The sequence below is a fragment of the Cebus imitator genome, unplaced genomic scaffold (genome assembly GCF_001604975.1).
Source record: "Cebus imitator isolate Cc_AM_T3 unplaced genomic scaffold, Cebus_imitator-1.0 Scaffold72, whole genome shotgun sequence".
Taxonomy (NCBI): Eukaryota; Metazoa; Chordata; class Mammalia; order Primates; family Cebidae; genus Cebus; species Cebus imitator.
In genome coordinates, this window is record NW_016107387.1 from 1,054,113 (window position 1) to 1,076,258 (window position 22,146).

Consider the following 22,146-nt stretch of genomic DNA (forward strand, 5'->3'; position numbering starts at 1 on the left):
GGGGAGGGGAGGGGAGGGGAAGAGAAATAAAGAATGTCAACCATCAATTCTCATGAAAAGGATAAAGTCTTAGAAAAAGACATTAAAAACATTTGAATATTGTTTTAACTGGCCAAATAGAAGATGAAAAGTAAAATAATGAGATAATTTATTTTTCTATCAAACTGGGATATTGTTTTCAAGTGGCAGCTTCAGTGCCAAGGACTGTGAGGCACAGGTAAATGGTGCAGTTTCTCCAGAAGACACCTTAGCAATATGTACCAAATACATATCAAAGCCCTCAAAACGGTTTTTCTTTTGATGCGGTCATTCTACTGCTCCATCCCTAAGCAAGCATCCTAAGGAAATAATCAAAAACGCTTGTGCACAAGGATGATGTGCTCTTTAGTGTCAGGCGTGTTTGCTATCACTTCACAGCCAGAGTTGCTATTCTGAGGAAATTGCTCAGGCTGTTCCCAAGGCTGGGAAACTGTTCCCAGGCTCTCTTGTCCTCAGGTTTCTGGACAGTTTTTGCTGTAGGAGGTACTGGCAGAAAAGCAGATCAGAGGAAGAGAGAATCCAAGGTACTTCTCAACTCTGTCTCTGCTTTTGTGACCTAAACAGAAGCATCTCTGTCTTTTCTGTGCTTTGGCTGCTAGCAGACAGAAATCTCTTGCGTTTCTAGTACAGTCTCTGCCATATTTCCAGTTTCCACTCAGTAGTTCTGCCTTCCAGTTCCCCGTATTATCACTCCTCCTCCAGGGTTGACAGCAACCTCCCACTGTCTCTCGATGCTGGGTTGTTCAGTGACTGGTTTTTCAGCTCCTCATGTATAATAAATTCCCTGAATTAAATTCCTTCTAAAATACCTACAGTGATTTCTCATTTCCTGGCCAATCTCTGACTAATACAGGTATTGATCATAATGATAATTCTCCTAACAAATATTTGAAAATTAAATATCTAGCAAAAAGTGGTTTGATAAACTATATTGTGGTATATCCACATGATAAAATACTTTATAGACACTAAAATCATGATTTCAAAGAATACTCAAGGAATTTTTTAATGTGATGTAAAATTACATAACAGCACCTAATTTTATATAAAGGATACAGATTTAAAAGATGTGAATCATATATTGCTTGTGAGGATGTGAAATGATACAGGCACTCTAGAAAAGAGTGTGATCGTTTTTAATAAAGGTAAATATATACCTATTATGTAATCCAGCAATCCCAGTACTGGGTGTTTATCATAGAGAAATGAAAATGTGCCTGGGCATGGTGTCTCACACCTATAACCCAGCACTTCGGGAGGCCGAGGTGGGCGGATCATGAGGTCAGTAGTTCGAGACCAGCCTGACCAACATGGTGAAACCTCGTCTCTACTAAAAACACAAAAATTATCTGGGCGCAGTGGCAGGCACCTACTCCCAGTTACTCAGGAGGCTGAGGTAAGAGAATCGCTTGAACCCAGGGAACGGAGGTTGCAGTGAGCCGCTGCACTCCAGCCTGGGTGACAGAGTGAGACTCCGTCTCAAAAAAAAAAAAAAAAAATTAGCTCTTTCTGAGTAATTAGATTACTGGTAATTTATATTTTTACTTACTATTTTCTTATTTTTTAAATGCTGCAATGCACAGATGTGACTTTTATAGTTAAAAATGTATGTAGATATACTTTTTAACATAAAAAGTATATATAAAAAGATAAGTATAAAGATAAAAAGCAGTTTACAAAGTAATATGTATGGGAGGGTTCATTAGAAAATTTAGTATTATAATTGTTTATCATTGTATGAATAAGAATAAAGTTGTAGAAAAACACATACGAAGTTTCATACACTGATTACCTGGAGATGGAGAAGTAAAAAGAAAATCAAGTGGCAGTTTTATTATTTTTCTAAAAATCTAGACATCCTTGAAATAATAAGAACATATTACACCTTCAATTTTAAGAACACCTAATAAATAAAATGTCTTAAAACTCAGTTTTAAAATATATGAGGCTTTACATGAGAAATAAAAATTGAATTAATTTATGCTTTTGCTCTAAAGATTGCTTTATATAATTTCTAGCTTCATTTCCTATGTGAGACACAACATAATTTGTACCATTAAGTGGAACTTTCTACACACAGTGCTGTTATAGAAATGTATTGAGACAATTAGTTAAAACAAACCATATTTTGGACCAGATAAGCATCTATGGCATAGGAGGAAAATTGAAAGGTAGATAATGATATATGTATTTTTCTGACGTTCAAATAATTTAAACATATTTTTATATCAAAAAATGTCTGCATAGTTAAAATATTGTAAAATAATAATAAACATCTTTGTATTTTTTAAAATAATACTGTTTACTTATTTTTATAGACTTCGGATTTGGTATTTTAAAAGAAATATTTATTCCTTTGAAAAGCCATGTAAAACAAATGTTAGCACCTGTGTTTAAAAATAGTTTTGATGTATTATGAAAAAAATTAAACATTGCAAAAGACCTCAAGGTTACATATTCCACCCCCACCCCCCAAAATGAGATTTTTGGCTTGATCTGAAACCCAGAACTCAGGCGTTCTGAGGCTCTGGCCCCCCAAAATTGTTGTAGTTACACTGCCAATACTGGTATCGCCTTCATTGTCTGAAAGCCAAATCCTTAGTGTTCCATCATTACACTTTTGATGTCAGAACCACCAAACGTGGTGATAAGTCTTGCTTTACTAGTTGAAATATTGGGCATCCATAGGTAAACGGCATTTCCAATGATCTTACAATAGGAGAAACCAATTATCCTTATTTATTGCTTTTTACTTTTTTCAAGCACAGAAAATCAGAACGTCAACTTTTTATGTGCTATAGAGTCAAATTAAAGCTTAAGTTCACATAGAAAACAAGTAATCCCATTGAGCTTTGGCAAAATTATTCTTTGTCTGGGGATCATGGGGAGATATATATATATATATATATATATATATATATATATATACACATATATATCGCAAGATGAACTTCAGAAAGAAATGGCCAGCCTAGACTTTGGTCATAGAGATTTTTCCATTTCTCTGGGTGTCTTGCCTGAAGTAATAATAGTATTTGAACCAATTTTCTTAGACTACTTTCCAGAAATAACTCATTCCTTTTCCCTTTCTATCAAAAGATTCATTAACTTTCTTGGACCCATACCTGGTTTGAACTTTGGCTCCATAGCATAGTAGCTATATGACCTTTAACAAATTACTTAAACTTGCTGGGAGTCAGTTTCCTCACTGGAAAGACTATTTATTTCAAAGAAATATGGTGAAGTTTAAATGAGATTATGTGCTCCATGCCTGAGAAAGTCTGGGCATCAATAAATGTTTGTTGAATCTGAAGTCTAAAAATTAATATTTGTTAGGAGCTGCCAAACGAGTTATGAGGCATCCATTATTTCTGTAATAGTTCTGTCCTAACAAAGTTCATGGAAACTTTGGTTCGGTCTCTTAAGAAAATAAATTTAAGTTGCTATTTCTTTACTGCTCCCTTGTTTTGCATTTTGGGGGACAGAGTCCTCACAATATTTTATAATTTTATCATCCTCAGTAGAAATCCATTTCTACACCTCCAACTCAATCTTTATTTGGCTCCTGAGTTTATGTTTCTTAAGAGCTGTATCTGTTTCCTAAACACAGGAAAACTTGGTGTAATTTTATAGTCACTACGTGAACAGTTACTTGCTAACATTGTTATTTGGAAAGCTTCATCTGCTCAAGCTGGATGTTTAGGCAGCCCCAGATAGTAGTGAGTAGGTGATGATTCTCTGGTCTCCCCCCATCCAACCTTGACCTCCCCTGTACAGAACACACACACACACACACACTCACTTAGAAATTCTTAAGGACAACCCAAATAAGTTGGGAAGAATAAACTATACATTAAGAAATATACATGATATCGACTTTCCTATGCTAATGGCCAGGATAAACAGTCACACCTCTTTTTCCTCCCCTAAATATCAAATATGATGCATATTGATTCTGTCCTTTCTTTCCCTGGACTGGTCTAAATGTTCACTGTATGTGTTCAGGACTCTTTGGGGAACGCATAGAAAGAAGAGAGGAAAGTGGTGAAGGCGGTGCTTTCCAGTTCTCGACCTACGACTTTCAGCCATACTCATGGAGAATTAAATCTCTAAGGGGTTTGGATAAGTAGGGACACTCAGGTTGAGCATGTGTGAGACGGGGGTCCATTTGACTGAGTCTCAGGCTGCAGCGTAGATGACATCACAGAACATACAGTGAGGTCACTACTAGGTCAGGTGAAGGAAGAATTTGAGCAGAAGATAGCATTTCATTCTGAGGGTGTACGGTTTTCTTTATAGTGCATTAAAGAATTTGACTCTCTAGAGACATCTGCCTAAGCCATGGTCATCACTGCAGCTTTCTGCTCTGTTCCTTTTTGACAGGCTTCAAGGAGGATTGTCTCTTTGGGCTCAAACATGGTAGCAGTCACTCCCAGGTCTTGATCACTCCCTGCTGTTTTCCGTGATGACTTCATGCCACTTCCCTACACAGTCTTAGGTGCAATGTTCACGACTCTGCAGTGTGGGGGACCACTGTTTTTGTAGTAGGAATGGCTCTGAAATTGCTTCTAAAAAAAGCCACTCCTGCTATGTCTCTTATATGCAAGTGGGACCTTGCTGTGAATGGTCTTCTTCTCAATTTGTGAAACAGTCTAGACAACTTGATGATGGGGCTAAGGCTGGTGAGTTTGTGAAGGGAGGACTCTGCTGCTTCCTGGGGTACTAAGCATTTTTTCCTTTTCATCATCTTTAGAAGTTCCAGAGATGGCTGGAAACTGGTAGATAAATTATTTTGGGGATGACTTGTCCCCTTTCCCTAGATTCCCCCACTTCTCTGTTGGTGACTTTTACTCATCCCATATTGATGGAAACTCCTCCTACCGAAGAAGTGTGTTCTTGGAGAGGATACTGAAAATGCCATACAAAACATGAGAGGCATATTGGACTCTTTACGTCAGTGTAACCAGAGAAAGTGGCTCCAGATACCACAAGACACTAGGAAGTCTCTTGAGATTGACATTATCCTAACACCTGAGGTCTCTCTGGAATTCACCCTTGCGTTTCCCTTTAGAAAATCACTTGGGATCTCCAGTGTAGCAAGTTCTCCCATGATGGCTTATTCAGCCCTAAGCCTTTTCATATTCAATATGTTTTCCAGATGAACATCAGAAAGTACCAGCCCTTAGCTTCTCTGCAACACCCTTGCCTCATATTCTTGACCCTCTGTAGAGGCTTACTGCTGAGCTCTTCCTGTTCCCTGCCACAAACACAGGCAGGACCATTGTATTATCAATTGAGCTGGGCGCAGGTGTACTATAACCTTCCAATGGTCATCTCAGAAGACAAATGAGCTTGTTTTTGAAAGTCAAAGAGATCTGTAAATCTGAAGAGGGCCACAAATGCAGGTAAAGGGTCTTTTTTTTTTTTTTGAGACGGAGTTTTGCTCTTGTTACCCAGGCTGGAGTGCAATGGCGCGATCTCGGCTCACCACAACCTCCGCCTCCTGGGTTCAAGCAATTCTCCTGCCTCAGCCTCCTGAGTAGCTCGGACTGCAGGCGCGCACCACCATGCCCAGCTAATTTTTGTATTTTTAGTAGAGATGGGGTTTCACCTTGTTGACCAGGATGGTCTCGATCTCTTGACCTCGTGATCCACCTGCCTCGGCCTCCCAAAGTGCTGGGATTATAGGTGTGAGCCACTGCGCCCGGCCAGGTAAAGAGTCTTTCACAAGCATCAAAATAAGTTTTGCTTCTCATGGTTATGAGACAGGGATCTTAATAAACTTCAAGGGACGTAGTCTAGTTAGCTTTGATGGAACCATGAACCTGCAGCCTCTTGCAGCCCTGATGATATCTAATATGGTCTTCCTGTGGCTCGTTGAGAAAGGGGCATGATGTTAGATAGTGAGAGAACTGGGGTAGTGGGTATAATGCCCACTGTCGGCACTTAGTGACACTTCTGCTCATCAATTATCTATCTTTGATTAATCTGGCTAAAGTAGCCCTTAACCACTGGTGTGTATACTTGAATTCTTCCTTTATACAATTGTCACTGAAATTTCATAATGGAGTTACTAAATGCGGTCACTACATAGCCACTTGGAACCATGTAATAGATTATCATAAATCTCTCTTTGTCTTTTAAGACAGCTCAAACTCATTAGCATACCTAGGAGGGAGTCCATAAACCAGTCAGAATAAGAGGGAGAAACTGAAACTACATATTTCTCTCCAAGACCTATGACATGATGCTTTTGACACCCATGATTTCCACTCCCCAATGTTCATAGCTTGTATAACTCCTCTTGATGAATTTGAGCAAGGCCTGTGACTTACTAATAGAATTCTGTTGCTAAAAGAATATGAAAAAAAAAATCCAAGAATTTTGCAGATATCATTAAAGTTCCAAATGAATTGATTTTGAGGTAATCAATAGGGATTTATTCTGGTAGGCCTGACTTAATTAGGTAGAAATTAAAAAAAAAAAAAGGGGGCAGGAGAAACTCAGCCCTCTCTAGGCTAACAGCTCTTATTGCTGACTTGAAATAAGTGGCCCTGTTAGGGATGCCTACTTGGTAAGGAATTTCAAGTATGCCTCTAGGACCCGACAGTGACCTACAGCACCTGGGGTCACCTTCAGCTAACAGCCAGCAAATGCTGGCTGTCAAGAAGCTGCATTGAACTGAATTCTGACTATACCTGACTGAGCTTGGAAGTGGATTCTGCTCCTAGTTGAGCTTCCAGATGAGAACACAGCCCAGCCAACTTCTTAACTGTAGCCCTATGACTCTGAATAGAGAACCCAGCTAAGGTATACTCAATCCCATGACTCACAAAAACTCTGGGATAATAAATGTGCAGTGTTATAAGCCACTAAGCTTGTGATAATTTACTATGTAGCAATAGTGAATGAATACAGTGCTGACCCATGTATTTCTTATTGCCCTTTATAACCTGTCATCATCATTTACACTGGAATTCAGTGTACACCCCAGGCTTCTTTGAATATATATATACACACACACACATGCACATATATATACATATGTATATACCATACATATATAAATATCAATTCCTTACTATCTCATTCTCTCTCTCTCTCTCTATATATATATATATACACACATATATATGTAAATATATGTGTGTGTGTGTGTGTGTGTATATATATATATATATATATAGAGAGAGAGAGAGAGAGAGAGAATGAGATAGTAAGGAATTGGTATATACATATATGTATGGTATATACATAGGTATATATGTGTATATGTGTATATATATATATAGAGAGAATGAGATATCTTATTGATGTATATATAAGATCTATATATATACATGCATATATATAGATCTTATATATACATCAATAAGATATCTCATATACACACATATATATATGTGTGTATATATAGATCTTATATATACATCAATATGTATGTATATATATGTGTGTATATATATGTATCTATAGATCTTATATATACATTAATCAATATATGTTGCACATATATCATTGAAAAGTAGATATCAAATCATATTGCAAAAATATATTTGAATAAAATTTGAAATTAATATGGAATAAAATTTATGTACAATTGTAAAAATATTTTTTAAATTACATATCATTTATGTATGCATACTTACCCAATACAGTGAACTGGACACATGCAAATTCACAGTAGTTGTTGCTAAAAATATAACAAAAGAAAGAACAATTAATTATAACTGAAAGAATAAAGAAAAGCTTCATGAAATATATCAGAAATGGAAGAAGGGCAGTAACTAATTCTTACTGATTATGTGCATGAAACCATGTTGATATTTTTATAGACATTAACACATTTAATAAAGGACATTTTTTTTTCTGAGGCCTTACAGATTTTTAAAATGTTAGAAGAGAAAAGGAATAACAATAGGGTGGGCTGAGGAAAATGCATTAACAAAAACATGTAGACATGTAAGTGAATAGAGTGTTCAGGGAAGAAAACCTGATTTGTCTGCAGCGCAAGATCTATGAAATGTTGGAGGGAAGAGAACACAGGTCTTGAATGTCATGTTATGGAGGGTGAAATTTTTTGCGGGCAGTTAGAGGATTTTCTTAGAACATTAACACAGATTTTGCTCAGTCTCTAATTCTGGATTATGCAAGTCTGATAACACACGTGCCTGGTTACTAGAGTAAAACCAGTGCCTCAGCCTCAGAACAAAACTTAAAATCTTGAATACTTGAAAAACAATTCATAAGAATATGCACTCTAGGTTTTGTTTATTTTCCACATTAAAAGATCATACCTTCCTAAGGTAGAATCCAGAAAACTTAGTCTCTACATTCAAGGATACAGGCATAGGGTGTAGGTTTCACACATGAGATTCACCCAGAGGACATTTGGATTCAGAAGTAAATAACAAGAAAAGTCAAAAGTCATGCTCATACAGCTGGCCTCTGGCAGGCATGAGGACAGAGATGTCTGGATCTTCAGGACAGCAGTCCCAGAGCTTCTGAGACTCAGTCTGGAGTCACATACTTTCTTTAGAGAAGGACCATGGCTCTCCTGGAGGTTACATAAAGTACCTAATATCCTTTAACAGATACTTCTGCCGCAATGAAACATAAAGGACTATTTTGCATACAAATAAAGACCCTGAATTATATATTTGGTTGAGCAATGTGCTCACAAGATCAGAATGTAAAATACTTGCATAATAATGTGCCTTCCATTAAAAATGTGTGTAACAAAATATGCAAAAATAAATTTTTGAAAAACCTTGTGAAATTCTGAGTGACATTCTTTTGTTATTCATTTGTTGGATTTTTCTCAAAGTCTTTATTAAGTGTAGATAACCAAACGTTAGTAAGAAATAATAGAATGCGATCCCATGCACTCTTTTTCCAGTTTTCCCCAATGATAGCATTTTGCAAAACTGTAGTACAATATCACAACCAGGATATTGACATTGACATAATCCACCACCATTATTCAGATTTCCCCAGTTCTATTTGTGTGTGTGTGTGTGTGTGTGTGTGTGTGTGTGTGTGTGTGTCAGTAACAGGTATTTGTGCTATACAATTTGTGCTATATAATTTTATCACATCTAATCTGTAAATGTGTATGTATACATAGTCATTACACTGAAGAGTCTCATCAGCACAGTTAAAGTTACCTTTTAAAATCACATCTATGTGAATGACACGCCTGGTCAAACCAATCCCCTGAGCCCTATGCAAATCAGGCATCACCTCCTCTAGACTCTGCATATATACCTGGCTGGCATCTGTGGTAGGTGGGGACCACCTCTTTTGACTTTGGAGCTCCCCTCCCTCTGTCTCTGTACGGGGGGGCTTCCTCCTTCTGTCTTCTCCCTTCTTGCCTATTAAACTCTTCCCTCCTTAAAACCACACACACACACACACACACACACACACACAGAAAGAAAACACATCCACCTCCCTCCTGCACCCTTAATATCCCCCTCTGATCTTTAACCAATGACAACCACAATTCTCTATTTTTAACATTTTGTCATTTCAAAAAATATTATAGAGAAGGAATCGCAGTGCATGTAAACTTTTGGTATTGGCTTTTTTCACTAAGCACAATTTTCTCAATCTTCATCCAAGTTTTTGTGCAGATCAATAGTCAGCTTTTTTTATTGCTGAGTAGTATTTCACCATACAAATGTGTCACAGTTTGTTAACCCATTCGCCTGCTGAAGGACATCTGAGTTTTTTTCAGTTTGGAGATAATATAAATAAAGCTGCTATGAACATTCACGCACTCTTTCTAATATAAACATAAATTTTTATTTCTCTGGAGTAAATGCCAAATAACGTAACTGCTGGATGGTAATACCATGTTTAGTTTTATGGGAAACTGCCAAACTATTTTCCAGAGTGACTATCATTTTATATTCATACCAGCAATGTATGTGATCCCGTTTCTCCTCATCCTCACTAGCATTTGGTGTTGTCATGTTTTATCTTAGCCATTCTGATAGGTAGGTAGTAGTGTCTCACTATTATTTTAGTATGCATTTCCATGATGGCTGATGATATTGAACATCATTCACAGATCTATTTTCCATCTGGGAATCCTACACACTACTCACTACTACAGCCTTCAGTTCAAGTCATCATTATTTCTCAAATGTATACAATTTCTTCTGAACTGGTCTTACATTTCTGTGCATTGCAAGTTACCTAGAATCCACAGTTTTACTCTAGTAATGGCGGAGTAGCTATGTGTAGACCAGTCCCTCTTCCAATAACAATCATAAAAGCTGAACAAAATACAAACAAATCTGTTTGACGTCTTTAGAGAGTTACTCAGCTAAGAGGTATTGAAGGATTATGATCTTGGGAAGAAGGGAAAGGCAAAGATGTGTGCTTAATATTGAGCGGTGCTTTTCTGTTTAAAATATTTGCTGATTCGAAGTTAGCAGCTGAGTGGTAGCAAACTAACAAGATAAACAGACAGCAGTGGTTCAGAAGTTGAGCAGAACATAATCATCTGCGAGTGCGGATAGGAGATGGAATTCAGAACCCACCAAGAAGAACCCTAGTGAGTATCTCTGGATTTCACTGTGACTCTAAAAGAGCTTGTCTCCAAAAATATGGGTAAGTTGAAATATACCAGCCTTCACAAGACCGAAGAACAACCTCCTATCAGCTCAACCCCTGGAGGGATTATGCGTATCTACTCCCCAACTAGTTGCCTATAAGAAACTAGTGGATCCTGGCCAGGAACGGTGGCTCACACCTGTAATCTCAGCATTTTGGGAGCCTGGGGCAGGTGGATCACTTGAGGTCAGGAGTTCAAGACCAGCATGGCCAACATGGTAAAACCCATCTCTACTAAAAATACAAAAATCAGCTGTAGCGGATCCTATCTAAAGTAAAAAAAATAATAAAAAATATCATCTAGGCAAAAGCTTCAAAATTACCCTGGAATATATTATAAACCAGTCACCATTTAATAAACATTACACCAGGGACCATACACAAAATGGTCAAAACACAAGAGAAGAAAAAAATGTCCATAAAAACCAACAGGAGATGTCAAGAAGAGTTTGGTGTTATTCAGACATAAATTTTAAAATAGTTGCAATTGATTAATGTGTTTAAAAATTTAAAGAGAAAGAATTTCAGCCAAGAACTGGAAACAAAAAGAATCAACTAGACATTGCATAACTTAAAAAAGGATAATCAAAACTAAGAACACAATAGATTGCTTAACAATAGATCAGCCCAGAGATCAGCAAACTTTCTCTGGTCCAGATAGTAAATGTTTTAGGCTTTGTAGGCCATACAGTCTCTGCTGAAACTATTTCCCTCTGATTGGACTGCAAAAGCTGCCATTGACAATACACCAATGAGTGGGCAGAGCTGGGTTCCAATAAAGCTTTATTTACAAAAACAGATTACATAAATGATTACATAATCACAGAAGGAAAGAAAGATGAAAATTTTGAAAAGATTCTAAGAGACATATGGCACATGGTAAAATTTACAGAAAAAGAACAGAAGGAGAATAAGCAGATGTAATATTCACAGAGATAATGGCTAAGAATGTTCCAAACTGGATGAAAAACTTCAAGCCAAAGACACGAGCCATACTACAAACCCCAAGCAGAAAATATGAACAAGACAACTTAACTTCTAAGAGGTGTTCTTCATAGTCATTTCCTAAAGTGGAAATATAATTATCCCACTTCCTTACAGAGAAAATTCTGTTTATTCCATAACAGTACTTGGGATCATAGTCTCACTTTTAACTTGTTCTATAAACCCTTCAGAACCTGGTCCAAGGACAGGTTGGACTCTCAACCTCATCTGTGGACTCTCCTGCTCTATGTTCCTGCCACCATGAACTTTTAACTGTTTCCTGATCTGCCCAGGCAGTTTCATTGATTTGCCCAAGCAGCTCTCTCATCTAAAATTTGCGTCGATTGTCTTCCTTTAGAACAGCAAATCATCCCCAAGTCTCAGCTCAAGAGTTACTTTCTCTTTGACGCCTCTCCTGACTCTTTCCCCTTGCTGACAGAATTGACTCCAGCCTTCTCTGTCAACCACTGCAATCCAAGCCTCTGTCATCTATCACCGCCTCTGTAGCACTCAGCTTCCCTATCAGTCTGTAAACCCCTTGAAGACAAGGACTATACATTTCTTATTTACATAAACCCTCAGCACCTAAAACAACATCTATTTCACTACATAAAATGCCCTCAGTACAATATACATGCATGTGCATATGTGTATATGGGTATATATATATGTGTGTATATATGTATGTATATATATATATCTCTGTGTGTGTGTATATATATATATATGTATATATATATATGTGTGTATATATATATATGTGTGTGTGTATATATATATATATATATATATATATATACGAAGTTCAGGTAGAAAATCTGTCTCCAAATATATCAAAATTATTACCTCCTACTATCCCTACGCCAAGCACCATGACTGTTGGTTGTTCAGAAAAAAAGCTGCAATATCAAACATGAGGAGAATCGATTGCGCAACACTTTACTTTCAAATGATCTCAAAAATGAGGCCAAGTATGAAAAGACACTCCAGCCCTGCCGCCCAATGGCATTCTACACATTTCCTTAATGTCTTTCCTCCATAACTTCTACTAGATGGGTATGTCTTTATCATCATTTTACTAATTAGAAAACTGCAGCCCAGACACTGACTAAAATCATAGCTAACGAGACAGAGCTGTGTTTGCAACCTATGTCAACCTGATTCCAAAACCTGTGTTTTTTCTACTTTGCCATGCTGTCTTCTGCCCTGGAATTGACTCTCCTTGAAAACTGAGACCTAGCCCCAGCCACTGAAACTTCTTGAGTATCAGAAGCATATAAAACAATTCTCCATGGCTGCCTGTCTTGAATTGTGATACCATTATCCTCTTACAGACCAATTGGTGTGAAATCAGATCCTGCCTGGGAGTGGGAAAAAGAATAGAAGGGGGAGACGCTGGCTCCAAGCTCGGCAAGACACAAAAACTTACTGGAGTTCTGCAGGGGCCTGTTCAAAGTCTGGGTATGTTCTGTCATTTGGCAAGAATTAAATAGGGCCTTGTGTCCTCTAAGATTATTCTGTTACCTTCAGGATTAGGTTACCCATCATTATATTTAACCTATGGGAAAAGCCAACACAAAACTCTGCTAAAGATGTAATAGGAAGCATATAATAAAGAACGCTAATGTCAAAGAGATACAAGTTTCCCACAGAGAGCTGGTGCTGAATGAATTCTTTCTGCTTCTGCCTACCATCCCTGAGGGGAACTCAGCCTCAGAGGCCCAAATGGATTCAAGAAAAGCAGCCCCGGCTGCCTAGAGACAGATACAGGTGCTCTGCTCTCATTCATTCATGAGCTAACGATGAAGAGGGTGCAGGAAGAAGGGAAGGGAGGTTAGAGCTGACCTTATCTCACTTAATCTGTATGAATTCCAGAAGGCCCTGGGGAACCTGAGATTCCTAGACTTACTCCCTTCTCACATTTCCTACTGGAAATCCCTCCAGCTGGCGGGATGCTAAAATAGGTACCATTTAGCTGGCTAATGAAGTCCATATGCAATTGTTAGAAATATAATTGACACTTCAGACTTGGGATCTGCATTTTGCTTTGCACAGTTTTCTCCTGCCCAGCAAGGCTGCCTGACGGGAATGCTTCTGTTTTCCAAATTTCTTTGCCTGGCTGGAGTTAAAATAGACGCTTGATGTGCTAATGTCAGCTTATAATAATACCTATATGTTATGCTGATTACATAAAATAACATTTGTAAAGCAAAGTGCCAGACACACGGTGGCACTGTCTAAATCAGAACGGTTATTTACAATCTGTCCTCTACCAGCCTTTTCCAGGCTCATTTCTCAGGACTCTGTTTCTCCCTGAGGCCTGGTCCAGCACACCTTAATGTCTATCTGCACTGAAATAGCCATTGTTTCAGGCAGGTATGAGTCCCTTCATGCTGTCATGACTTCATATGTGCCTGTCAAAGAGAATGCTACTGTGGCCCCAGGGGGAAGGAAGTGGTTTTGTCTCCTGAGCAATAAAATCAAGGTTTATGAGGATTAGAGAGTAGCCTAAGTGAACTTGGACTTTCTTGGTAATATTTAATCCTTTTGACTTTTGGGACAAAGTTGGCACAAAAGAAGAGAATTCAGAAAGACGTTGAAACTTTGGTGTGTAAACAAATCGCCAGGATGATTTTTTAAAATGACAGGTTGTCTCCAAGCTTTTCCTCTTACAGATAGGGGACATGGGGAAATTCAAGTCCCTCTGTTATTCATGTAACACACACACACACACACACACACACACACACACACACACACACACACACACAGAAACACAGTAATTGACTAATTATGTAAATAACACAAGAACATAATTTTGAAGACAGAATAGTGTAATAGTATATGATACTGCAAAGAATGATACCATCAATTTGCGACTAACAGCCTCTAATCACCTGGATTTTAAAATAAGATGACAAGGATAGATTTGTCTTCTTTCTAGTTTACGTATGGTGGAGTAGTAGGAGCACATTTAGAAGGCAATAACATGTGAATAGCAATTACTGTTACGAGGAAAAGTACAAAGAGCTCTGCTTGAATTACATTATGCATTGCTTATGACAGCTCCATGAAGCAAATGTATACATATGTATGAATATATTGTTATATATAATTACCAATGTATATGTAGGTGTGCACATACTTACATATACCAATCTTACATGCAAGAAAGTCTCAGAAAGGCTAAAAAAGGTGACTAAGATCATAAAGGGTCAAGTCAAGATTCAAATTCAGTGCCCCCTGATTCAAAAACCTGGGCTCTTAACCACAACTCTCCACAGTAATTCAAGATTAATGTTTGCTTGAAATCGCTTATCCCCTGTGAAAGTGCCAGCGTCCAGGAGTGGTGGCAGAGTCACGCTAGAAATATTTATCTTAGATCTGGATGTATGTGGTTAGAAAAACTCAACATGAAGTTAGGATGGTGCAGACCAGAGACAAAGAGATGTCGGCCGTGTGGGAAAGGGTGCAAGAGATGCTGGAACACAGAATGAGCCCCTGGACCACATTTTGAGCTTCATGGCAAATACGTGGTCCTTCTGTCTTTTCTTTTTCCCTCCAGTCCTTCTTCCCTCCTGCCAAGTTATCTGCCCAAAAATATGTTTCTTGAGCTGTACTTCCACCAAGTTAGCCCAAGGCTGCCTCTTTCTATATTACATGCCCCGCCTAAAGGTTCCTCTGTACATACTGAACACTAACCTAACTAAATGTAAACCGACTGTAACGTACTCTTGTGCCGATAACTGAGTTTTGGCCAATCACAGGTGGCCAACTGTTCAAACCCTGTTCAAATAAGGCAAACACTGAGCTGTAATCGATCTGGCTGTTTCTGTCCGTAAATCTTCGATCACACAACAGGACTGAAGCCTCTCTGAATCTATTCGGCTTCAGGAACTGCCCAATTTGTGAATTGTTTTTTACTCAATTAAACTCTGTTATAAATTTAATGTTTCTCAGGGTTTTACAACTTTCTTCACTTTTCCAAAACGCCAGTTTGTGGGCTGGTTATCTAAGAACCCATGGGAGAGGATTTTTGGAAAACAGGTATTTTCAGGCCCTTCTCCGCAAATCCTTTGATCCGGTAATTCTGGAGTGGGGCCCAGGAAGCTGGATTTTAAGTGATTCAGAGGCAAAGCCAGATTCCCAGCTTCTGGTGTCCTTGGAAACAGCAATACAGCAATTCTAGGGAAATTTCCTTCATGAGCTTTCTCAATGCCCTGAATGCCTGGAGACTCACGGGGAGGCTATATTAATATTTCATGTCTTCTAAATCAGTTTTCAAAAGTTAGTAAGCCATAAAATTTGATTTCCCTGAAAGGTATACACTGGCTTTATCCACAGGGCAGCACATAGAGATATTTGGAATTTTGCTGCATTCCTTCTATTTTCCACCCTCATATCACCCAGAGGCAGATATTATTTAATCCCTCAAGTCACCAGCATCTCACTTCCCAGGCTTCTCTCTCCATGCCCTTCAATAACTCAGGCATCCTAAATTATTTACCAGCTCAGCTTCAACCTCTACTCTTTCTTCCAAGAATTTTTTCATTACAATACAAGATCAGGGTTCAGAAACACTCTTGCCCCTCTTCCTGTAGAAGGGTTGACATCTCTGAATGCAAAGGAGGAAGGAAGCAAAGGATGAAGGGTCTGCTGATTTCCTGGCTTGATTCTTACAAAAGTCGTTTATTTTAGGTTGAGCCTTGATCAAAACAGAGCAAAGTTTATGTTCATAAAAACACATTTCAATAAACCCCACAAGTGCAAAGGTAGAAGATGATGGGCTTTATCTTCAGTGACCATTTTTTCAGCAGTCTCTGGGAGCTGGCTTTCAGAAGTCAGTGAAATATCAGATGGATGAATACATAAACACATCTTCTGTCTCCATGTTTGGTGACATCCCCTTGGTAGCTTGAAAATGGCCATGGTTGGAGTGTTTACATTATAAAAATGAGCAAACTGCTACGAATCAAGTCTTCCTTGATCAGAAAGCTGGTTTGCCAGCAACTGCTGTGCCAACCTTCCTGTATCGTCTGCTTTGCTTCCTAAATAGCTATCTTCCCAGTAATCTTACCTTGCAAAGCTGGCTGCTTTGATATTCACCAGACCAAGTGTACTACAAATTCACAAATTTATGTGTTCTATCCCAATTATAAGCCTATCCCTCCCTACAGAAGTATCACCATCCTAACCTTCAGAGTAATTCTTCTTTGCACTTCTATATTACTTTATTACCTAGTGTATGTCTATATGTTTTACAGTACTTGCCAACTTAAAAAAATGTGATATGCCTGTTAAGTTTCTTTTAATCTACAAGTTCCCCTTTTATTCCTTTATTTTTCTTACAATTTATCTGTTGAGAAACATAAACCTTTGACGCACTGATATTCCCACAGCCTGAATTTTACAGATTGGATACTCATGGTGCAATTTAACACATCCCTCTGTCCTCTGTATTTCCTGCATGTTAGCATCTAGATCTAAAGGCTTGATCAGATTTGGGTTTGTTACTTCAGGAAAATAAAGGTGGCATTGTGGTCTCTCATCAGAAGACATATAATATCTAGTTGTTTCTCTCCTTATGATGTTCAGTCACTGATACCCAATGCTTAGGTCCATTTATTCACTGGAGGTTACAAAATGCCAATAATCTCATTCTCTCATTTCTTCTTTTCAGGAATCAGCTAAAATACTTTGAAAAGATATTTTTTCTCTCACCTGCTAATTAGCAACCCATGGCATAGACCAAATAGAGAAACACAGAATAAATGGTTGACTTTCTCCCTTTTTAAACCAACTTTTAAAATGAGTCGATTCCCTTACCTCTGCAGTTTAAACAGTTTAAAAAATTCAGTTGTTCTAATAAATAAAACAAACAGATGCATAGATGCCAAAATACATCTATGTCAATCCAGAAGCCAGTATCCCTCTTCATTAAAAAATACTCAAAGGATTTCTATGGAAATCAGGGACAATAGAAGAATGTTCATTCATGGTGATAATGAACATTTGGTTTTTTTCTCCATTCTGGAGGCACCTGTCAATGTTATTAACCAACTGTAATTAATTAGAGGTGAAAGCCTTGGGAAAGAGGAGGTAAACTTGCCACTCGTAGTACATAATATGATTGTACTCTTGAAACATACTAGAGAATCAGCTCAAAACACCATTAAAACAACACAAGAACTTAGAGAATGCCCACCTCAAGGCAAGTGCCCACCTCAAGCTCCCATGTCAATCATTTGCCTCTGGTTGCCTTCCTCCTCTGCCCCAGGGGTGAGGGGGAAGGATGCAATCTCCTGATAAGGTGATTTCCCCTGTACCACTGGCCCTGGGAAGAGAATGTGGGTAGGGGCACCAACCATGTCCACAGCACTCAGTACAGCCTGTGCTTATGACATAGTATATCAACGCTGAGAGCAAAATACAAAGAACCACAACACCAAATTGCAAAGAAGAGCCAAATAATAGATAGGAATATGAATAAATATGATTAGGAATATGTATAGGAATAAATACATGTATAATATATAGATACAAATATACCAAATATTAATATATAAAATACACATATTTATAATAAAATATATTTATACATATTGCATAAAAAGTAGGCTTTGTTTTTAAATAAATACACTTAAGCCCTTTACTCACCAATATTTACCATTTGGAAGGCAAACATAGCCTGGGCTATAGAGTCAAACAGACCGGTTTCAAGTTCTAGCTCCCCAACTATGACATGGGAAAAATTGTCTAATTTTAGCCTCAATTTTCTCTTCTGTGAAATGGATACAATTATTTAATAAAAGCCTACTTCAGAGGGTAGCTATAGAGATTAAAAGAAACCCTGTATCAGTAAATAGGATTGCCTGAAATGTGGTACAAGCTCATCAAGCTTTAGCTGATTGTTCCTTTGTCAGTCTTTAAGTTTGATCCTCTTAAAAAACAGGCAAGAAATAAACAAATAGCTGAACACACAAAGCCTTGCTTCATTTAATACTGCTGTAACTCCAGAGCCAGCATTTTCTCTTCAAAATACCTTGACTTCCTGCCCTTACCCGCTGCTGCACCTGTGAGCTCTGAAATACACCACCTGCCTCAACCCTGAGACATTAATATATAGAAAATAAATTAAGCTTTCTCATTAAGCATAGAAGACTAACACTTATGGCCTGGAGGAAATTTTAAAGAGAATTTAGATATGCTAAAATTGTTCTTCATGTAAAATTTTGAAAATATATTAATCAAATTATATATCAATAATAATTTCTTTCCAAATAAAAAAGCATTATATACACATTGTAAACATTTTACAAAATACAGCTAGCAAAATACTAAGCAACTCAAATCCCCCCACGTAGAAACACACAATATTATCATTTATGCTTATCTTTCTAGACTTTTGGTGTACAAACATTTATTACTAGATTATTTTAATACAAAGCTGTATTCATAGTGCATATGTTTTGTAACTTTCTTTTGTCATTTCAGAGGATATCACATCTTTCTAGATTATTAAAAGTTTTATATCTTATTTAAATTGCACATAATAGACAAATAATAGATATGGATATGAATAAATATGATTAGGAATGTGTAAAAGAATAAATATATAGATACAAACATTACACAAAATATTATTATATAACATATACATATTTAATAAAATATATTTATACATATTGCATAAAAAGTAGGTTTTCTTTTTAAATAAATCAAATTTATATACTTTTTAAAACAATGTCCTTGCCATTGTAATTGAAATTCTACGTAAATTTTAAAGTGCAGAATGATTATCATTACACACACATACACATACGTATATTTAAATCAGTTTAACAACTGCTTTTAGTACCTGCTGGGGAAAAGCATCATAGGTGTTATAAAGATGAATAAGAAACAGATGCTGTTAGAAAATTCTCCCAGTCAACACGTAGAGAACAGATCTGGGCACAAATAATTATAAGAGACATAAAATGTTAAAATGATTACTAAAAAACACCAAAAAGAAAGAGATTATATTCTCTAAAGGTAAAAGGAGGAGGAGAAAGAAAGTATCACAGAGGAAATGGAATCTTCGCTAGTGTTTGTTAGATGGAGAATGGAGGGAAAAATATTTCGGCTGAGAGAAAAGATGAGCAAAGACTTGCAGCTATAGTCGCAGTGAGTATGTTCCCAGATGAATTTCAAATTGATTTAATTCCAAACACTGACAAAATTTTCTGAACTGTGCCCACTATTAAGACATTAGGTGGGTAACAACCTTTCATGGCACCTTTAAAGTTGTACTTACTGTGACAAATCCCTCATTGAAGCCAACTGAAGTTGATTTCCCTGAATACTACACACACACACACACACACACACACGCAGAATTGGCCCTTTATATCCACGCATTCTACATCCAAGAGTTCGATCAACAATGGATTGAAAATATTCCCCAAATAAATTATTTCTGCAGCAAAAAAAAGTACAGTCTTCCTTTTCTTGTCATTTTTCCCTAAACGATACAGTACAGCAACTATTTACATAGCATTTCCATAGTATTAGGTATTATAAGTAATCTAGAGATTATTTAAAGTATTTGGGAGCATATGCAAAGGTTACATGAAAATACTACAACATTGTATATAAGAGACTTGAGGAGTGCCCACTAATTTTGGTATCCACAGGAGGTCCTGGAACCAATTCCCATGGATACCAAGGGACAACTGTATACATACCCACACACAAACACACACCTGTATATTTAGATAGCTTCTCTTAGAATGTTTATGCATCCTTTGGAGTATATTATATATGTATTTCTTTATTTGCATACATATATTATTTTCCTTTGGAAATAGAGTTTGTGGTATAATAGGAAGTGATTGTACCTCTTAGTGGATCTTCATGCAGAAAACTTAGTTGGTTATGGGTGTGCTTACCCTGCCCCTGATCATAATAACTGGACTAAAATGTGCTCGCTGGAATTCTCAAGCCATCCCTAAGTCCAGAGAGCAACTAAATTCCCTATTAGAGAGCCAATTTGTTGTGAGGGAAATTAAGTTATTATTGCCTCTTGAATGTCAGCTGGCAGTCTCCATCTCTGGCTAATGCCTGTAATTATACAAACAGCCTTCTGAGCACAGCCCGTATGGCAGCTGCATATGGCATTTACAGTTGTTATAATAACACAACAGCCAGCCAAGAAGCACAGCACAAGCGCACCTCTAACCCGCAAGTGACCTGCTAATTAGCAGCTGTGTGGGGTTAACAGAAAGAGCACCTCATATAGGGCGGTGTGTTGTGAATGTAAACACTGACCCCAGTAAACGGGAAAATGTATGCCAGGAGGAGCTTACTCATTCCCTGCCTGTGTTGGTCAAACAAATGGGAAAAACAGACACTCAACGGAAAGACCCTGTAAAATTAATACAACACTGAGAAGAGGGAATCTGGTATCTTTTCCCCACAACCACTCCTGCATCCCCTGAATCATAACTATAGAATTAATCTTTGGGTTTGGACATTGAAGTTAAATGTGTCCAGTCCCAAGACCCCATCTTGGCTCCAACAATCTCTTCTCTCGTTCCATTGCCTCATCTCATTTATGGTTGCTCTAAAGCTCCTTTTGGTTTCCCACCCAGAAGTTTTGTCTGTTTGGCTTTCTGTGCTCAGAAGGTTGTTTGTATAATTACACTATTACCAAGTCCCATGTTGAAAAGTATAATGCTTCCTAATATTTCTCTTTCTTCCATCCAACTCCTTTAAAACGCTGTGTATCTGCATCCGTCTAGTTCCTTACAATCTTAATTCCAAGCTCTGCTATTGTCAAACATTTGAAAGTTGTTCTTAACAATTGCCATTTACAAAGGCAGCAGACAGCTTAGGCGAAACAAATACCTATGAATTGTGAGGACTGCTGGCATGGACTCTGCTCAGTTTCTTTTTTTTTTTTTTTTCTATTTGCCTCATTGTAGCAGTAATTTTTTCTCTTAATCTTTCTTCCTAATGAAATTAAATTTCTTTTCTCACTTCCCTTATACAACTTTTATCATTTATATAACAAATTAGATGATTATAATGTCACAAAGTGAACAGATAACAAATTAGATGATCATTTACCATAAAAACAAATGTTCATTGGTTACACTAGTGGTTTAAACCTGCTTGGTAATAATACTTAATGGTAATAGCAATATGCATTAGGTGTATAATCTGAACACTTCACATGCACAATCTCATTCTATCCTCATAATAACTATTATGCATGTTCCATTAATACATCATTTTATAGATTAGAGAATGGTTCTTAGAGAAATCAGTATTTGCTTCCAGTCTCACAGTCAGTGTTAAAAGCTAGAATTCAAGTGGAACGGATCTTACTCCAGAACTGAAGCTCTTCTACACAGAAACTTAAGAGCTCACTGCTCAAAACTCTGGTCTCCTCATGGATACAGGCAGAATGATCTCCAAGGGCCCCTTTGGTCCTATAAAATAGGAGGAGACATAGAA

At 37.5% G+C, this 22,146-nt stretch overlaps 1 long non-coding RNA gene across 1 annotated transcript in view; it reads right to left on the reverse strand.

The window, feature by feature from the left end:
• LOC108306456 overlaps positions 1-22,146 on the reverse strand; it is a 247,495-nt gene that overhangs the window by 36,882 nt on the left and 188,467 nt on the right. The window contains exon 2 of the long non-coding RNA XR_001826150.2: positions 7,689-7,732. This is a non-coding gene — a long non-coding RNA (uncharacterized LOC108306456). The remainder of the gene's footprint in view (positions 1-7,688; positions 7,733-22,146) is intronic.